Genomic DNA, 6,574 nt, shown 5'->3' on the forward strand with positions numbered 1-6,574 from the left:
GTATATTTACATGGAGATGTCTTGACCCTTTTTTAGAGCCTTTTGTCCTGCTCCAAGGGGGTCAGCCAAGACCGTTCTTTGCTCTTTTGGATATATAACCTCGACAGGACATACGTATATATTTTAAGCTAGTGCTTCAGTCATTCAAACTTCATTTTGTACTATGTACTATTTTTTACAACAAGCATCCAGTGGTTGTTTTCACACACCCCTCCGACCAAGACGTCATATAGTAATGGGTTGAGCTACAAGTATTTAACCAACTTTATTATTTGAACAATATACCGTATTGGCCCGAATATAAGACAACCCTGATTATGAGACGACCCCCTCTTTTTCAAGACTCAAATTTGAAAAAGACTTTTAGGAACACCAAATTTAATTATTATACAGAAAATGATTACATCTGAAACAAAAGATTATAACAATATATTCGAGATAAAAAGCATGTTATTTTGCCTCATTCAAATTGTGCAAAAACTGTCCATCACATCTTAATATCTGAACATTTAAATATGTAAACGAAAGTGCAATCACATTTGTAAATGAATGGCTTCTGGTTTTTGAAATGTAAATAAACCAATCTACTGTGATAAAACAACAAAATTGCAATAACTGCATTAACCATCAAAGTGAAGTCTAACTGTAACTGTAGTCTTGAAACAAATCTGAATAAGGAAAAACAATGCAATAAAATAATGCAAACCGCTACCGCTATTGTTGGGGAGCCTGAGGACTGTCTTGGGGGTTGGCTCGGATGGTTATGCTCTTTTCGCCCCCGGGTGTCGGTCAGAACACAGGAGGGAAGACGTGGTTCAGTTTTGATTGCTTTACTGAATTATTGGCAAAAAAGTAACAGGCACTGTGGCTCATAGGGGCATACGGGCAAACTGGCAAAGGGTATAGGCACACGTAAGGATGTGAGAGCAGGTGTGTGTAGTGTACATGGGTGAGTCTTTGGGTGTGTGAATGTGATTCTTGTGTGTGTGATTATTGTATGAAGAATAGAATAGAATAGATCTTTATTTGTCATTGTCACATGTACAACGAAATTTAAAAAGTGCCAACCGATCCGCGCATGCGATAAAAAATAAATAGAATAAATAGAATAAAAAGATGAAGAAAAAAAAAAAAGCTAAAAACCCACAGAAGAACATACACAGACATAATCATTTACGTTTAGCTGCATTCAATATGACTACCGCTGTAGGGTAAAAACTGTTGGCGAATCTGCTAGTCCTCGACCTAATTAATCTGTAGCGTCTGCCTGATGGCAACAGTTCGAAAAGGGAGTGGCCAGGGTGGGAAGTGTCCTTCAGAATGTTCTGTGTTTTTTTGAGACAGCGGGTTCTGTGTAGGTCTTCCAGTGTGGGGAGAGGGCAGCCAATGATCTTCTGTGCTGTGTTGATGACCCCTTGGAGCTTTTTCCTCTGAGCAGCAGTGCAGCTGGAGTACCAAACACATATACAGTACGTTAAAGTGCTTTCTATGGAGCAGCGATAGAAGGACACCAGCAGTCTCTGTGTAATGCTGTGCCTCCTCAGCACCCTTAAAAAGTAGAGTCTCTGCTGGGCCTTTTTAAGCAGCTCAGAGGTGTTCACGCCCCAGGTGAAGTCCTCCTCGATGTGGACTCCCAGGTAGCGGAAGGAGGACACCCTCTTCACACAGACCCCGTCGATGATAAGTGGTGGAATGTCCGTTTTATTTTTCCTCCTAAAATCAATGACCAGTTCTTGGGTTTTAGCCGTGTTTAGGAGCAGATTGTTCTCTCCACACCACTCCGATAGCTGGACCACTTCGTCCCTGTAGGCAGACTCATCCCCCTTTGAGATGAGCCCTACCACGGTTGTGTCATCCGCAAATTTCACGATGGTGTTGCTGCGGTGGGCGGGGGTGCATGCATGTGTGTAGAGCGTGTAAAGCAGTGGGCTCAGTACGCAGCCCTGTGGGGAGCCGGTACCAAGACTGAGAGGTGTGGATGTATGACTTTTCACCCTCTGGCTGCGACCCGTCAGGAAGCTCTTAATCCACCTGCAAGTATTATGTGGAAGTCCCAGGCCCTCCAGTATGTCCACCAGTCTGTGGGGGAGGATGGTGTTAAAAGCAGAGCTAAAGTCCACGAAGAGCATCCGCACATAGCTCCCCGGCTGCTCCAGGTGGGACAGTGCAGCGTGGAGGGCTGTAGCTACTGCGTCCTCTGTGGATCTATTTGCCCTGTAGGCAAACTGGTGGGGGTCAAAACCTCTGAACAGGAGTGCTGTGATGTGACCCCGTACCAGCTTTTCAAAGCACTTCATGACCACCGGGGTGAGTGCGACTGGCCGGTAGTCATTGAGGCTGGTGATGTGGCGTTTCTTGGGCAGGGGGACTATAGTGGAGGATTTTAAACAGGATGGGACGGTGGACTCGGTAAGGGACTGGTTGAAAATCTTTGTGAAGACTCCAGCCAGCTGATCTGCGCAGTCCTTCAGGACACGCCCAGTGACGCCGTCAGGACCCGCAGCCTTCCTCGAGTTGATGGTCCGCAGCGTGCGCCTCACCTCGTGCTCCTTCACTGTGAGGGTGAAGCTGCTGCGGTCTGTGGGATGTGATGTGGCCGCTTCAGGTGGCTCGGACTCGAACCGGGCAAAGAAGGTATTGAGGACCTCTGCCAGTGAGGCGTCCCCTTCAGCAGCTCCGATGGTGGTTCTGTAGTTGGTGAGATGCTGGACTCCCTGCCACACCTGCTTGCTGTTGTTGCTGTCCAGGTGATCCTCAATCCTCTTCTTGTAGGCAAGCTGGGCCTCTCTGATGCCTCTCCTCAGGTTGGCTCTGGCTGTGCTGTAGAGAGCCCCGTCCTCAGACCTGAGGGACAGGGCGGTGTCCCTCTCCTCCAGCAGCCGAAGGACCTCCCGGGTCATCCAGGGCTTCTGGTTGGGGTATATCCGTATAGGTTTGTCCACTGTGACAGTGTCTGTGCAGTGCTTGATATAACACAGAACACTGTCTGTGAACACGTTCAAGTCCCGGTGTTCGAAGATGTCCCAGTTAGTCCTGTCGAAGCAGTCCTGCAACTGCTGAGAGGCGTCATCAGGCCAGGTTTTAACAGTTTTAGTGATGATAGGAGCTGATTTCCTGATGGTGGTATATGCCGGGATTAATAGCAGTGACATATGGTCAGACTGGCCCAGGTGAGGTAGCTGTTTTGCCCTGTAGCCTAGCTTGATGTTGGAGTAGACCTTGTCCAGAGTATTAACTCCTCTAGTGGCACATTTAACATGTTGATGGAAACTAGGGAGTGCTGCTTTCAAATCTACATGATTAAAGTCCCCTGCCATGATGTGGACTGCGTCAGGATATCTGCTCAGCTGGCTGCTAATACTGCCATGTAATAGTCCAATAGCTAGCTTAGCATTAGCCTCCGGAGGTATGTAAACAACAGTCGTCATGACTACGGTAAATTCACGAGTGAGGTAAAAGGGCCTGCATTTAATAGTCACGTACTCCAGGTCCGGGCAGCAGTGACTGTCTACAGTCACCATATTAGTACACCAGTTGTTATTGACGTACATACAGAGCCCCCCCCCCTTGCTCTTACCGGAGTTCTCAGTCCTGTCATGACGCTGTGTGGTGTATCCTGCTAGCTCGATAGCAGAGTTCGGTATGAGTGGATGAAGCCAGGTTTCGGTGATCAGTACCATGCAGCAGTCCTTCACGGTCTGGTTCGCAGACATCTGTAGCCTTAGTTCATCCATTTTGTTAGCAAGAGACCTGGCGTTGGTAAGAAACAGGCTAGGGAGCGGTGGTTTGAACGGCTGCTTCCGTAGCCTGGTTAGCGCGCCGGCCCTGCAGCCTCGTTTTTGCCTCCTCTCTCTGCGCTGCCTTCGCTTCCTCCCAGCGGGGATGGTGATCCAAGGGGAGCCGGGGCGCCTGATGATATCCTCCGGTATGTTTTTCGAGCGGTGAAACTCCGCTGCGACACTCAACTCGCAGCAAACACCTATCCTGAGGAGCTCCTGCCGGTTGTAGGTGGTGTATGATTGACATACAGTGGGTACAAACACTAACAAAAAACAAACAATGCGTAGATCGGGAGAGCACTGAGCCGCTGCAACTGCGTGCGCCGCCATCTTTCCGTAGTCCACCATCTAGATTTGTGACCATGTGACTTCAGGCGTGTAAAGGGTGTGTGTGGTGTGTTGTGTGTGGTTCTGCAACAGACAGAAATACAGCACGTAAGTCAACGCTCAATGTCTGACATCACACAACACTAGTAGACGGCACACATTACATAACTAACTGCGCGTAACAGTACCGCTATACTAAATAACCATAAATTAAATACTCTCGGCAACACACCAAACATAAGTCATCGAGACAACAAAATACATTTGCTGGCAACCGTTAGTTGCCGTGCCGCTGCGTAACGGCTACTCGTACGATGCAAGGAAAACTTAAAGGAGCAGCACATCACGAAATGGAACTCCGCCGTGTCGCAGAAACCAAATGACAACTCCGTGAGGAAAGACAAAAACAGGCTCCAACAGGCTCCAGCACGACCACAACCCACCACCACTTTCCCCTGTCCACACTGCACAAAAATATGTGGATCCCGGATCGGCCTCTACGCCCATCTGCGGACCCACAAGTAGACGACCCCGCGAAGAAGATACTCGTCAATGACGGTATCAAGGGCTGTGGACTCGGACTCGGGGACTCGGACTCGGGCGGACTCGGTCATTTTTGCCGGACTCGGACTCGGTGCTGATTTTGACCGAGTCCACCGAGTCCGACAATAAAAAAAATACGTTCAATTTTATTTTCATCATGCTGCTGAGAATGCGCATAGGAATACTGTCCACAGCCCTGCTACGGTTATTTAATGTTTTGGTTGCCCTGGTTACAGAGGCGTTGCTACACTAAAGGGAGGGGAGATGATTAGCTAAAGAATGTAGTGTGGTGTAAATTAGCACTCAACCAGCTGTTCGTCTCCTATTGTTGGCTGACTCGTCCGCGAGTGAGATCAGATAACTTGAATTGCCGCTTTCCTGTGGAACAATGCAACTAAACCTTTGCTAGACTTTATCTACTTAGTAAATTAACACACAATAACAATAAGTAACTTGTCCTAAACACTTAAACAAACATTGAGTAAATATGGGATAACTTGTACGCAACTACTTCAAACTGTATATAACGCTTGACAAAGAAAAACAGTTCTGACCAACAACAATCTATGAACCAAACCAGAACACTTCGCCTATGCAAATATGCTCTGCTCATTGTTGGTGAAGGCCTCTTACAGGAACAAAAACACACACATAACAAAAGGACAGTAAGGACTCGGAGACAGATGGCTGACAGGGAACAAAAGACATCTCTGTCACTAAAGAGGTACGATACATGTAATGCTTGGTTATCGATGGGTTCTGCTGGTGCAAATCAGCAGGCCAACCTGAAGCGCCATCTCAAGAGGAAGCACCCAGAGGCATTTGCGAAGGTAAGCTTTGATTTGAATTGATTTCCGGTATAATACTGTGTTGAGATTACTATAGTCGAACATAACAAAAATTCATGAATTCAAACTCAAATCTGTCCAAAGGTGGAAGAGGAGAACAAAAAGCCGAAAACGACGGCGACGCCTGGTCCATCGCAGATGGCTCAGACATCGATGATGAAGTAAGTATAGTCTGAAATGTTGTTTTACATTTTTACAAATGATGAAAAATGTATCGATCAAAACTCAAAACGAAAATTGCAGATACATTATTACTTTGGCCATTTCACTAATGATTTTATTTTTTTCTCAGGTTTGTGACAGCGAAAGTGACGCGCAAGACAATCCAATACATGATGGACCGTGAGGAGTTTCAAAAGGCGGTCATTTCTCTGATTGTTCATGATGGCCTCTCGCTCGTCACATTCCAGCAGTCGGCTATGCGGACACTGCTAGGGCCTGCTGCTAATCAGCTCTCTGTCAGCCTAGACAGAGATCAGATCCGCCACATGGTGGTGGCTGAGGCCGACAGGTTGAAGGAGGAAATCAAGTCGGAGCTGAGCCAGGAATGCGTATTCATCAAGGCAGACGCCGCCACCAGGCTCATGCGGAACTACATGGGCATCAACGTCCATTACTTCCGCGGCGGGGAGATCAAAATCAAGACTCTTGCCATCAAGGACACCGACGGGGGGCATGACAGTGAGGCGGTCAAGAATGTCATCAACGCCGTCATCAAGGATTTTGACCTGCATGTCCTCTCCATCGTCGTCGATAACGCAGCGACCATGAGCAAAACCGTGCGGCTCATCAATGAGGACGACGAAGATGTTGATGATACTGAAAACGAAATGGATGAGGACGAGGGGGGCGTCAATCTGGACGACGAGGTCCAGCTTGAGAAGTTCGCTGGGATTCAGGATGCCGATTTTCGAATGATTCATCACATGCGCTGTGCTATTCACACGCTGCAACTGGCAATTCGTGACGGATTGAAGGCGGAGCATGTCATGAAACTACTGGATAAAGTCCGACGGGTGGTGAAGAGACTGCGGACACCCAATCTGCTTGCTGTCCTCCGTCGTCGAGGAGGTCTTC

This window comes from Syngnathus acus, chromosome 1 (genome assembly GCF_901709675.1).
Source record: "Syngnathus acus chromosome 1, fSynAcu1.2, whole genome shotgun sequence".
Lineage (NCBI taxonomy): Eukaryota > Metazoa > Chordata > Actinopteri > Syngnathiformes > Syngnathidae > Syngnathus > Syngnathus acus.